The sequence below is a fragment of the Trichosurus vulpecula genome, chromosome 4 (assembly GCF_011100635.1).
Source record: "Trichosurus vulpecula isolate mTriVul1 chromosome 4, mTriVul1.pri, whole genome shotgun sequence".
Classification (NCBI taxonomy): domain Eukaryota; kingdom Metazoa; phylum Chordata; class Mammalia; order Diprotodontia; family Phalangeridae; genus Trichosurus; species Trichosurus vulpecula.
In genome coordinates, this window is record NC_050576.1 from 84,044,566 (window position 1) to 84,059,648 (window position 15,083).

The following is a 15,083-nucleotide window of genomic DNA, read 5'->3' on the forward strand; positions in this document are numbered from 1 at the left end:
GGTTTGCTACCCTGTCATATTAATTAAAGATGCTTTATTCCTCAACTCACGGCTTTGATTAATTTCAGGACTTGACAGCTTGCTTCTAGTCTTGTCTGACTTCAATCATTGCTCCATGTATTTGCCAAAGTGATTTTCCTTGAGACTAGTTTGTCTGACTCAGTAAACTTGAATAGCTCCTAAGTCCTCTTTGGAATTTAAAGCTCTTTAAAATTTAGTCTCTTTCTACATTTCCAATCTTTTGCATTATAATTCCCTTCATACACACATTATTATCCAAACATACTGGCCTACTTGTTGATCCTGAAGACTATGCTCCATTTCCCTTGCTGTCTGGGACTCCCAAATGCGAGTGCCATCCTTTTAAGCTTTACCTTCAATCAAGTCTATATTTTTATTGTATGTTCTGATTTATAGACAAAGTCTCCTCCATTCAACTATTAGCTCCTTGAGGTCAGGGATTTGATATTTCTTTTTATCCTCAGCATTTAGCATAGCCCCAGACACAATGTTTGTTCATTATTTGGCCAAGGGGTTTACTTTGAGGTGGAAGAAATGGAGATGAAATGGAATAATCAGTTGAATAGTGTGGTATCTCACTGATGGGGATGGGGGAGTTATCACACAATACTTAAAATTTCTTCAGCCTGCATCAGTGTAAGGGAACAAGGGATGTGTCTCTACTTGGCTAATTTTGAGTTCATTGAATGCAAGAGGTTTCCCTGCTAGGAACGCTTTGTTGCTTAGTGAATTGTGTTTCTGCCTGCTTTTGGAACAAAAAGTTAGATAGGAAAAGGCCTCAGAAACAGCCAGCTCCTCAATCTATCCAGGCAAGAAGATGGGAAGTGGTGAATGATTCCCTGATTGGTGTTATATGCAGAAATTCTCTGTTGCAGTAATTGTATCCTCCAGCTTCTTCAATTCATGCTATTTTATTTCCAAAGTGCTTCTTCCCTCCTCCCTCATTTTTTTCACATTTATTTGTTTGATTTGTTTATTTTTGGTAAGGCACAGAGAAGGTTAGACATTCTTAAATCTGAGTGAAGATTAGAACAGAGTAAACTTCTCTGCTTTTCTCCTCTCAGACATCTTCCAGGAAACTTCCTAGTACACATATGCATATACATACATATGTATGCATATATGTACATATGTATATATGTACATATATGTATATATGAAATATGTGCATGTCTATGTGTGTATGTATATGTGTGTGCTTGTATGTGTATATAGAAACACATATATCTACACATGTACATGTACATATGCATACATACATAGACATATATGTATGTGTGTATATTCATGTGTGTATGTATGTGTGTACACACATATAAATGTTGGGGGAGTATATGTAAATTTGGCTTTTAGTTCCTACATGCATTTGAAGATTTCTACAGTCATTTCCACTAAATGCCTTGACAAATATTGGTAGGCAGAACTTACTATCTGTAGCTTCCCTGGTGTTGAGCTCATTTAGAAAGGTACTGGGCATGACTCTGAAAGATGTCTCTGCTTAGTATGGCTGCTGTAGTTTTAGCCTCTTCTGCCATTCCTTTTTAGTTATGAATAACATGTATCAACTAAGTCATTGTATAATATCAACATTCTCCCATGGAGGACTGCAATCAAAAGTTGATAGGTTCACAATATAGGTTAACTGATAGTTTTCCTCTCCTTCTCAAGTATGTTACTATTGATTGCAATAATTTTTCTTGTCGCTTGAGAATAAAAAAAAGAACTAACCTGTAGGAATAAAAGACTAGATTTTTTTAATATAAAAAATTTTGACTGATAAATTCTTATATGTACAATTGGTAGGATTCACATTGTGTAAAATATAATCCAATCTGTCTTCCTGCAGAACTATGCAGCTCACAACTGGCTAACCTTATGTGGGGTCTTCTCCAAATTGCTAGTGGAACAAACTAAACTGCTAAGAATGCAGGGAATGAGTGAAATTCACTATAGGAGTTTGTTTATGTAGTGATTTGTGTATCCTGGACAGGAATTATAACTAAGAGTTTCAAAGTATTTATAGCTAGAATGACAGAGTCATAGAACTATATCCAGAAGGGAACTCTGAAGTAATCTAATCTAACTTATTTTTTATACACAATGAAGCTGATGCCCTGCGAAATCATGTCATTTTCCCAAAGTTACATGGGAATGAGGGGAAGATCCAGAATTCCAACCCCAGATCCCCTGTCTCCAAATGGACAATTCATTAAACTAATTATACTATATGTTAAGCCAGCAATTCAGTCGAAGCTAGGTAAAGGAAATGATTGTTCAATAATACATGTGTGTGTATACATATAAGGACTTTGGTATATAGGTGAATATTTTTTCATAAATATTTGTGGTTGGGAGGTAGAGAAAAAATATAACCATTAATTTTCTTTAAATAAAATCTACTGATTATGTGCTTATGTTGTAGATGTGACATCAATCAATTCGTAAGCCATTTGGACCCTTTAAAACACATTTAACTGGTGATTTTTTAAATTTTATATCAGTAATTTTCTACAAACTCCAGCATAACTGAACTCTGCTTTATGACAATCTTTAAACAAAAACACCTAAGACAGAAAAATAAACTGTACTATATATAGATACTATATACAATAGTCTCCCTTATTATTTTTCTACACATTAGGATGATGTTCCTTTTGCTTTTCTCTAAGACTTTTTTAAAAACATGTCCAGTAGTGGGATTGCTCAATTCAAGCACTTGGAATTTTTAATTGCTTTTCATGAACAGTTCCTAGTTGAAATCCAGGATAGCCAGACTACTTCCTAGCTGCACCAACACTATATCAGTTTGTCTATATTTTTTTAAGTATTTTCTTTAAAATCAAGATCCAACATCTTTACCTCCTATTCCCATTGAAAGATAAAATCTCCTATAAGAAATATTATATATATATACACATTCATACATACACATATAAACACACACATGTGTATGTATGTATATATGTGTATATGTATGTGTATAAATATAAATATGTGTGTATATATATATATATATATATATATATATATAATTAAGCAAAATAATTTACATCATTGGCTATATCCCCTAAAAACAGGAATCAATAGAGAAGCTGAGTGAATCAACTCTTTATCAAGGGGGCAGTACTGAAAACTTTTGAGGACTAATGCTGAACAATATAGTTTGAAGCTTCATAGTGTTATTTGTATCCTTCATTCACACACTTTTCCCTTATTATTTCCATTTAGATCCTAGAACTTTTGTTCTTTTAAGTGAATGTTGTGACTTTTATCTTCAGAGGATGTTGTTTTCTTCCAGGGTTCAAGATTTTTTGGAATATAGAATATAGAGGAATATAGAGGCATTGAATCAATCTTTTGAAACACTGTGGTGCTGTGTCAGTCTATTGACCCAGAAACAGTCTGAACTAGGGTTAGAGTTTCCTTATAACTCCCATTTAATGTTTTATGGTCCTTGTGTGTCTTGAAATGATTTTTTTGGGGGAAAGGATAAGATTCTGTCCAATACAATTGCCTTGAGCTGTTTATTTCAGTCCCCTTTTCCCTCAAGCACCTAAAAACCTTTGATTTCCCATGAAAATGCAAAAGGATGAAGGAAAGAATAAATTCCCACTGAACTTTTGTTTAGACGTTGTTCTTCACTTCACGTATACAAAAAGCTCCCAGCCCCCAACTATACCTTCACTAAAACTTTTGGAACTTTCTCTATGATCAGAAATGAAGGTAGATTCATTAAAAGGAAAATTTTTCATTCAGCCTTTCACCCTGATGAATGAGGCAAAACTCAGGACAAAAAGAATTAAAAGGAGTTTATTAAATATATGTCAAGATAGTAATACATTCATGAGCTTATCACTGGAGATCAGAAAGGGATTCAAGATGTAGTCAGCTTTTATTGATAACTTTCATAATGAAATAAAGACAATTCAGATAGGTCCAGATCAGAAAAAGGGGATGGGCTATTGCGGGTGACTTGCTAAGTGATAAATAGCAAGTAATACAAAAGCTTCACACTGGGTCAGGCCTCCTCCAACAGAGCCTCCCTCAACAGAGCCTCCCCTAACACTGATTTACTAGCAGGACTGGGAACAATGGGTTGCTGAATCAGCATAACTTTCAAGCCATTCATCATGTGGCAAGAATGTGAAGAATAATTTAAATTGAGGGAGGTTGGAGGAAGAGGCAACAAAAGCAATACCAAAAAAAGATCATTGTAACAGGTTTTTTTTAGTGCATAGATAGAGAAAACAGAAGCTCAGACAAGGAAAACTAGACAGATGCAATCATATACCTATACACACATTTGTATACACATATATGTATATATCTTAATCTATCTATATGGAGAGAGAAGAGAGAGAAAGAGGGAGGGAGGGAGATAGATAGATAGAGAGAGAGAGAGAGAGAGAGAGAGAGAGAGAGAGAGAGAGAGAGAGAGAGAACTTTGAAATAAAGATTCATGATTTCATAAAGAATCTTGTTTTCGGTGACCTTGGGCAAGTCACTTAACCTCAAATTGCCCAGCCTTACCCTGTCTGAAAAATAAAATAAAATAAAACAAACAAATAAATAAATAAAAAGAATCTTTTTTTGGATATATGGAATTTGTGTGTATACGTGTGTGTGTGTGTGGTTAACAATAGAAGCAAACATAAAAAAGAATGAGAAATATCAGACTGACAGTTGAGTAAGACATTGTTTTACTAGAAAAAGAAGACAAAAGCATCCAGCTTGCCAGGTAGATCCTCTTTGGGAGAATTCATGTACAAATGTTAGAGGAGTCAAACAGGACCTAATAGTATAGAGTAGTGATAGATGATAGGTAAATAGACAGTATAGATTATATATGTGTATATGTAAGCATATATCATACATATAGTGGACATGTATATATTATACATATAGTGGACATGAGCTCTGTAATGACTATATTATATGTTAGACCCTCCCTCCTTCACAGAGGAGCAGGAAAATGTAGTTACACAACAATCAGTCAATTAGGATTCCTGAGGTTCAGAGCTGCTTGACATAGCAGTGATCCCTTGGGAAGTGAAGTCTTGGTGAACTTGGAGATGACTGCAGAGACCAGACCAGCCTTGAGTGGCTCAAGTAGGTCTTGAACAGAAGCTGAAGACTGGGAAGTTTCTGAATCCAACTAGCAGCTCCTGCTAGCAGCTCCTGTGGGGGCATAAGATCCCCCCCACAGCCAGCACCCAGGAGGCTGCCAGGAAAGCACAGGTTCTTTTTATCTGCTTAAACAAGGAAAGCATGGTAAAGAGGTTGACCAGCTTACTTTAATCCAGCATTCAGTTAGCATACAGACAACATTCATTCAGTTCAGGGGAAAACGCCAGCATTCAGTTAGCATTCAATTAGTTCAGGGGAGCAAAGAGACAAGCATCAACAGACAGGCCAAACACAGATTACAGTCAGCTAGTTCAGGGGAAAACAGAACCACCACCCAGAACTTCAGAACTAAATACAAACAAATTACAAATATCAACAGACAGACCCAATAGAATTCATAGTTACCAACATCTGGGCTCAGCCTGAGAGCAAGGGCTGGCCCAGAGTCATGCTCCCCACTGCTCCCACGCCAACTGGAAAAGGAAAGAGGGCTCTTCAAGCTGTCCTTTCCCCTCTTATAAAGTTTTTGACATCATCAAGTGCCGCCTGAATGACCAGGGCCGACTGGTTCTTGAGTTGGCCCCTGCCCCTAGCGTAAACTAGGTTAACACCCAATAGGGCATGGCTCTGGAGTTAACACTTCCCCTCAGCCAGCCCCATGACTCATCACACAGGAAGTTCTCTTCTTCTTGGCATGGTTTCTAGGCTTCCTGCCCCAGGAGAGAAGCCCCAGCACCCAGCGAGGCTCAATGAGTTAAGCTGAGTCACTCAAAGAAAACAAAGGCCATTCTGGCCACAATATCTTACCCCCTAACTCAGTGGTGAAATTCAAATAAATTAACAACTGGTTCTCCATAAACCACAGCATAGGTGCTAGGTGCTGCCCCCACCACTGACATGGCAGGTGCAGGCCCTGCCCCCACTAACAACTGGCTTCATGGAACTAAATCTAAAAGGTTCTACTGAACTGCTATGAACCAGATGAATCCCACCACTGCCCTAGCTAATCATATCTATAGATGTCTTCTCCCTTCCCCCCTTCCCCTTCTGAAAGGCTCTAGAAACTGTATTATCTCATCCTTTTTCTCTCCACTTTGAGCAGATAAGAACTCTCTACCTCTCTGCTCCCATGTAGGATCTCTCCCCTATAAGCCTTTCCTCAGACAATAAATGCATTTAATTGGTGTATTAGACTCTGTTTCATTTAAAGGGGTCATTTCTTAAATCTCTCTCTCTCTCGCATGCTCTCTCTCTCTCATAGAGACAATCTAATCACAGAAGAAATCACTGGTCTTTGGAAGTATTGATGTGTTAGCCCTGAAATAAATCAAATTCATAAGAGGATGGAAAAGATGTCTTTCATAAAAATAAAGAGGAATGAGAGCCTGGGTCATACTTTCAGGAGGGAAAAAAGGGGAGAGGCTGTTATGCTGTGAAGAGAGAGGCCTGGTAATGAGGCATCAGCTGCCCTTTTGCAATACGAGCAAGAAAACTCACTTCATTCTGGTTGTTTTATCCTTCATGATCTAATTCACCACAAACCTCACTGAAGTAGGCAAAGCCATTTGGAGCAACTTATGGTAATTGTGGCTAGCTCGAGCTGACACAGTTTGCAGAATAAACAAAGATTGGGAAGTCCAAACTAATTGAGACTGAGTGCCTATAGGACAAGGATGTAAGGACTTCATGATTTCTGACATGGCTAGGATTATTTAGAGGGAGGAGAGGGAACATTGCATTTGATATTAACAGTATTAAAGTTAAATTTCCCTTCAAAAGTGAAGAATAAGAGTGAAAGAGAAGCTTCACAAAGAAAAGAACTGACCAGTCCTACAAATTATCTCTTCTACTCACAAGACCACTTACAGCCAAGTTACCTGGAAAAGCAAGCTCAAATGACCTTTCCTCTTAAAGTTAGAAGTTATTAATCCTTCAAAACTTTTATTTCATAACTATCATTTTAGTCTCTAAAGTTAACTGTGTTTTATTATCACTGCCACAGATTTTATGTCTTATTTAATAGATTTCTATACTCATTTAATATTCTCCTTTAAATATTGAGTACAATTTAGTAGTAAAATAAATATACTCTCTTCCATATGACTTTTAAATTCTCTTTTTTCCTACTCGACCTGTGATTGCATCATTGTAGGGACATTTTCAGAAACTTATATCATTAGAGTATGGCCCAGGCACTGAGAGGTTAAGTATATGGACCAAGATCACACAGTCAATACTGGACAACCATGGAACTTGGAACCTCATCTTTCCAACTCTAAGACCAGCTATCTATTTACTATGCTTTGTATGTATGTGTGTGTGTGTGGGTTCTTCTCAGAAGACAATACTTGTCATTTTGTCATCAAAAGACATTAGTTCATTGATTCCTAGTCATCCAATTGCATTTTCTCCATACCCAAAGTTGATTTTCAATGATTGTTTCAGACTCTGACACATTGGGGATAACATTTAACTTTTTATTTGGTTAAGAAACCTACTACTTGACAGGTGTCTACAACACACACACACACACACACACACACACACACACACACACACACACAAACAAACACATCTGTCCTCCCATTTTTTATGGTTTATAGAACAATGGACTTAGAGTAAAGGAGACCTGAATTCAAATCCTGCCAGAGGAATTTATTGACTATATAAACCTGAGAAAATCCTTTAACTCCTCTCAGTCTCAATTCCATCCATAAAAGAGATATATAGTAATAGCTCCTCTGTGTTATTGCTATCATCAGGATCAAATGATGATATTCATGTTATTTTTGCAAACCTTGAAGATATCTATTATTGTTACGATGATCCATAGATGCATAAATTTAGAGCTCAAAGGGTACTTAAAGATCATACCAGTCCTAACCTACCCTCTTTTACCTTCCCAACATGATCATAGCTACCTTCCCCATGCACCAATCTCAAAACTATATTGAAAAATAAAATAAGAAAATCCCACACTAGACAAGCTGAAGAAATCATTCAAATATACAAGTCAGAGTTTGGAAAAAGGGTGGCAGCAAGCTACAGGTTAACTTGGATGAAAAAGACATTGCAGAAGTAGGTTCAAAAGTAGGACCAGAAGTAGGACAAGTCTGACTGGAAAGTATTAATGCAGACCTATTGAGCTAGTCCTAAGCACAGGAAGATAACAACTTTAAAGACTATCGATGTTATTGTGGGACCTGGACAATATCAAGGAAGATGGGGAAACTGAGGTGTCAGTTTCAAGAACACTCACCTACCACCAAATAAGTGAGTCTTATATAGGGAAGCTATTGCTGAGATGAGATGATTAACAGAGGTCAGATAGAAGGAAGGGAAAACTAGAAAGAATGTTAGCCTAGGTCAAATTTATGATAAAGCTAGACAGAATTCTAAGACAGGTGACTTCAGAGACTTGTTGTGGTATTTCATAAGTTTATTTTGATAAAGTGTTCTAAAGTAACACCACTGTCCATCCCTGCATGTTAAAGGAACTCCAAGAGAAAAAAAAAAGACACAGATAGTAATTACAAATCTGAATATGAAGGGGCTGAACTCTCCTATAAAATGTAGGTGGGAAGCAGAATGGATTAAAAACCAAAATCCTTCAATATGTTGTTTACAAGAAAGATATTTGAAACAGGGGGATACACATGGGGTAAAGGTAAAAGGCTGGAGTAGAATATAATGTGCTTCAGCTCAAATAAAAAAAGAAAAGCAGGGGCAGGAATCTTACTCTCAGACAAAGCAAAAGCAAAGATAAATCTAATTAAAAGAGATAAGGAAGGAAACTATATTCTGCTAAAAGGCACCATAGGCAATGAAGTAATACCATTATTTAACATATATGCACCAAGTGGCAGAGCATTCAAATGCTTAGAGGAGAAGTCAAGGGAGTTACAGGGAGAAATAGACAGCAAAACTATACTAGTGGGGGACCATAACCTTCCCCTCCCTGAACTTGATAAATCTGACCTCAAAATAAACCACTAGGAGGTTAAGGAGGTGAATAGAATGTTAGGAAAGGTAGATATGAAAGACCTCTGGAGAAAACTGAATGGGGAGAGAAAGGAATATACCTTTTTCTCAGTGGTACATGGCACATACGCAAAAAAATTGACCAAGTACTGGAGCATAAAAACCTCACAATCCAGTGCAGAAAGGCAGAAATAGTCAATACATTCTTTTCAGATCATGACACAATAAAAATTATTTGTAATAAAGGACCAAGGAAAGATAGACTGAGAATTAATTGAAAACTAAATAATCGAATCCAAAAGAATGACTGGGTTAAACAACAAATCCTAGAAACGATCAATAACTTCATTTAAGACAAAGGCGATAATGAGACAACATACCAAAATTTATGAGATTCAGCAAAAGAAGTTCTTAGAAGTTTTACATCTCTGAATGCTTACATGTATAAAATAGATTAAAAGGAGATCAATGAATTGAGCATGCAACTGAAAAAAACTAGAAACAGAACAAATTGAAAATTCTCCAATTAAATACCAAGTTAGAAATACTGAAAACCATAGGAGAGATTAACAAAATTGAAATCAAGAGAACTATTGAACTAATACATAAAACTAAGAGCTGATTTAATGAAAAAAAAACAATAAAATTGATAAGACTTTGGTCAAATTGATTTAAAAAAAAAGAAAAACAAATTACCATTATCTAAAATGAAAAAAGCTAATTTACCTCCAATGAAGAGGGAATTAAAACAATAATCAGGAATTATTTTGCCCAATTGTATGCCCACAAATCTAACAATCTTAGGGAAATGGACGCATATTTACAAAAATATCAATTGTCCAGGTTAACAGAAGAGGAAATAAGATAACTAAGTAACCCCAATTCAGAAAAATAAATTGAGCAAACAATCAAGGAACTGCTTGGAAAAAATCTCCAGGGCCAGATGGTTTTACATGTAAATTCTATCAAACATTTAAAGAATGATTAATTCTCATACTTTATAGAGTATGTGGGAAAATAGGTGAAGAAAGGGTCCTACCAAATTCTTTTTATGACACAAATATAGTACTAATACCTAAACCAGGAAGACTCAAAACAGAAAGAAAATCATAGACCAATTTCCCTAATGAATATTGATGCAAAAATTTTAAATAAAATACTAGCAAAATGATTGCAACAACTTATCATGAAAATAACACACAATGACCAGGTAGGATTTATTTCAGGAATGCAAGTCTGGTTCAATATTAGGAAAACTATCAGCATAATTGATCATATCAATAACAAAATTAGCAGAAACCATATGATTATCTCAATAGATGCAAAAAAAACTTGACAATACAACATCCATTCCTATTACAAACACTAGAAAGCAGAGAAATAAATGGAGTCTTCCTTTAAATTATAAGTAGCATTTACCTAAAACCACCAGCAAGCATTATAAGTAATGAGAATAAGCTAGATGCATTCCCAATAAGATCGGGGGTCAAGCAAGGATGTCCATCATCATCACTATTATTCAATTTGGTACTAGAAATGTTAGCTTTAGCACTAAGAGAAGAAAAAGAAATTGACAGAATTAGATTAAGCAAAGAAGAAACTGAGTTATTACTCTTTGCAGATGATATGATGATTTACTTAGAGAATACTAGAGAATCAAGTAAAAAATTATTTGGATTAATAAATAATTTTAGCAAAGTTGTAAGATATAAAATAAACCCACATAAATCCTTGGCATTCCCATATAGTACTAACAAAGCCCAACTGCAAGAAGTAGAAAGAGAAATTCCATTTAAAGTAACTGTAGATACTATAAAATATTTGGGAGTCTACCTGCCAAGACAAAACCAGGAACTATATGAACACAATTACAAAACACTTTTCATACAAGTAAAGTCAGATCTAAATAAATGGAAAAAACATCAGTTCCTCCTGGCAAGGCTGAGCTAATATAATAAATATGACAATTTTACCTAAATTAACTTACTTATTCAATGCCATACCAATCAAACTACCAAAAACTTATTTTACAGAGCTGAATAAAATAATAACAAAATTCACCTGGAAGAACAAAAGGTTGAGAATATCAAGTGAATTAATGAAAAGAAATGCTAGGGAAGGGGGCCTAGCCATACCATATGTTAAACTGTATTATAAAGCAGCAAGTATCAAAATTATTTAGTACTGGCTAAGAAACAGTGATGGATCAGTGGAATAGGTTAGGTACACAAGACTCAGTAGGCAATGACTATAGCAATCTACTCCTGATAAACCCAAAGAAGCCAGCTTCTGGGCTAAGAATTCACTATTTCACAAAAACTGCTGTGAAAATTGGGAAATGGTATGGCAGAAACTGAGCATAGACCAAAAATCTTACACTGTATAACAAAATAAAATCAAAATGGATTCATAATTTAGGAATAAAGGCTGATACTGTAAGCAATTTGGAAAAGCAAGGAATAGTTTACCTGTCAGATTTATGGGAAAGGAAATAATTTATCACCTAAGAAGAAATAGGGAGCATTACAAAACACAAAATGGATAATTTTGCTTATGTTAAATTGAAAAGTTTTTCTACAAACAAAGCCAATGCAACAAAGATTAGGAGGGAAGCAAAAAATTGGGAAAGAACCTTTAAAACTAGAGTATCTGATAAAGGCCTCATATCTAAAATATACAGGGAACTGAATCAAATTTATAGTAATACAAGTCATTCCCCAATTGAGAAATGATCAAAGGATATGAACAGGCAGTTTTCAGAGGAAGAAATTAAAGATATATATAGGTATATGAAAAAAATGCTCTAAATCACTATTGATTAGAGAAATGCAAATCACAACTTTTAGGTGCCACATCTCTCCTGTCAGATTGGCAAAGGTAACAAAACAGGAAAGTGATAAATGTTGGAGAGGATGTGGGAAAATTGGAATATTGTTACGTTGCTGGTGGAGTTGTGAACTGATTCAGTTATTCTGAAGATTAATTTGGAACTATGCCCAAAGGGCTATAAAAATGTGCATACCCTTTGACCCAGCAATACCACTTCTAGGGCTGTATCCCAAAGAGATCGCATAAGTGGGAAATGGACCAGTGTGTAAAAATATATATCTATAGTAGCCCTTTTTTGTGGTGGCAAAGAATTGGAAATCAAAGTGATGATCATCTATTGGGGAATGGCTAAAGAAATTGTGGTATATGGATGCAATGGCATACTATTGTGCTATAAGAAAGGAGAAGCAGATTGATCTCATTATAACCTGGAAAGACTTAGATGAACAGATGCTGAGTGAGGGAAGCAGAACCAAGAGGTCAATACACACAATTACAGACACAGTATCTGCTAGGACTAACTTTGATAGACTTAGATCTTCTCATCAATGCAAGGTTCAAAGACAGCTTCAAAAGACTCATGATGAAAAAGCTATGCATATCCAGAGAAAGAATTATGGAGTCTGAATGCAGATTTAGGCAATCTATTTGTTCTCTTTTTTCCTCTTCTTTTTTGGTTTTATTTCTTGTTTCTCATGATTCATTCTATTTGTTATAATTCTTCTTTACAACTGAACTATTATGTAAAAAAGTTCACTGTGAAGGTATATGTAGAACCTATATCTGATTACGTGCTGTCTTGGGAGGAGGGAGGAGGAAAGGGAGATAAAATTTGGAACTCAAAAAATTGTGGACCTGAGTGTTGTAAACTAAAAATAAAAATAATAAAAAAATAACTAAAGGAACTCTAAGTCAGTGGCTTTAGATCTTATCAACATCAAAGCAAGGAAGTACATTGCTTGGCAATCAGTTACTAAAACTTCAGATTAAATTTCATATTCCCATTCATATTGCTTCTTGGGAATGCTCTTCTAAAATTAAGTAATCCACAATGAAGAAGTCCTCAGAATAAAAATGCCTTTTGGGAAATATACTGCAGTAGGCACTGGATAAATACTTGTTGAACTAATGAGTGAATAATGCAAATATGTGTTGCTTGGCTCCTTTGGAGTATAGCAGTGCACATTAGGGAGCAGCCTGTGGCCATGGAATAGAGAAAAGCTAATTGCAATAAGTGCAATAGAAACAGAAATGAAAATTAATATAACATCTTCTTAGGTGCTAAAAGCAATGTCTGGTTCCACAGCCCCACTCTCCCCCCCCATTTGATTCTTTTTGGGGCTCTAATAGAGTTCTAATCTAATTCCCTGTTGTAGCATTGTGGTGATGCTGTATTTGCCAAAGGCCTAGCAAAATGGAAAGGTGTGAATATAAAATTCATGATGAACAGTGCTACCTGTGTTATGAAGACAAGCCTTGCTTAGTTTGGATATGATCACTGATTGTGCCCAGGAAATTGGAAATGAGATGTAGCAATTCATGAAAACATGTATTAAAGCATAGAGCAGCTAAGATGTTTATCAGTAAATAGTATATAGAATCATTGGTTCTTGAACTATTGGAATGTTCATCCTATAGCAATTTCAGAATCAAGTATCATTATTAGTACTTCCATTTTATAGGTAAGGTAGCAGAGACATAGAGACTTCAACTTTTTATAGAAATATTTAAATATCTTAGGCTAGAAGGGGCAGGAATTTTATTTAATTCATCATTTTTTCAACAATTCTGCTATCTTTCAAAATATTATTTAGCTTTTTTCCTGGATTTCCTGGCTTCATTCAAATGTTAAAAAAAAAACCAATAGAATCTAAATTCTTGCTTTCTACAACAAGCCTTTTCTAATTCCTCTTTAGCTTAGTGCCTTCCCTGTGCTACAAATCCCAATTTTTCATATGTATATATATGCATATATATATGCATATATATATGTGTGTGTGTGTGTGTGTGTGTGTGTTATGTATTTAGTTGCTTGCATATGTTCTCTCCCATTAGGCTGTGAGCTCCTTGAAAGCAGGGACTATTTTGTGCCTTTTCAAAAATATTTCCACAAATTAACACAATAGCTGGCACATGATAGGACAGGCACTTGAATGATAGTTAAATTAATAACTAATGTATGATTCAATATTAACATAATCTAAAAATTTTGGTTGGTTTGGTTGAACCGTTGGCTCTCTTATTTGCATCCCTAACAATTTAGTAGATGATCTTTGTGAGTTTCTGGGGTCACATAAATTCATTTCTCCTCTATGAACAATCTGGTGATGAGGCTCCCCAAATTTTTATAACCATAAAATAATTTTTTTTTCCTCTGTAGAAAGTGTTAAATGCAAATTTTAAAGATTCTCTCAGGTGTTACATAAACCTCCACTTTGGAGAAGAAAAAATAACTTTTTTATTAAAGATTATCCTCACATTAGAGAGGAAGAAAGTGTTTTTTTTTGTTTTTGGTTTGTTTTTCTTTTAGAAAAAGCTCTTTATTAGGAGGGTATCCCCCAAGGAAGAAAAAGGTTTTGGGAGAAAAACTGTTTAAGAAGTCAAATAGTCATTTCTCTTTAAAAAGTTTACATTATGTGAGTTAGCATAGAGACTAGGAGTAGAATTCTTTAGTAGGAACCAATTCTGAAAAGAAAAAAGAATTTGAAAGACAGAGAAGAAGGTTTTCATATATTACTGTGTCTGTCTGTCTCTCTGTATACTGTGTATATGTGTGGATATATATATATATATATACATATATATATACATATATAGACACACAAACATGTGTCTGTCTACATCTATGTATTGTACATATGTGTATATATATATATATATGCATGTGTGTCTACGTTTGTATGGTGTGTGCATGTATACAAAGTGCTCTTTAAATGGATGGATGCAATTAGGAAATTAGACTAAAGCAATTTGACATTGATATTAAATTATATTTTCTTATAGATAAGATTATTTAAAAACACATTAATACAAACAGTAAACAGAAGAATTAATCTTAGGCTGACAGCAAGACCCTGGCCACAGAATTGTCATAAGTTGTATACTTAACAGAGAAAACATAAGTT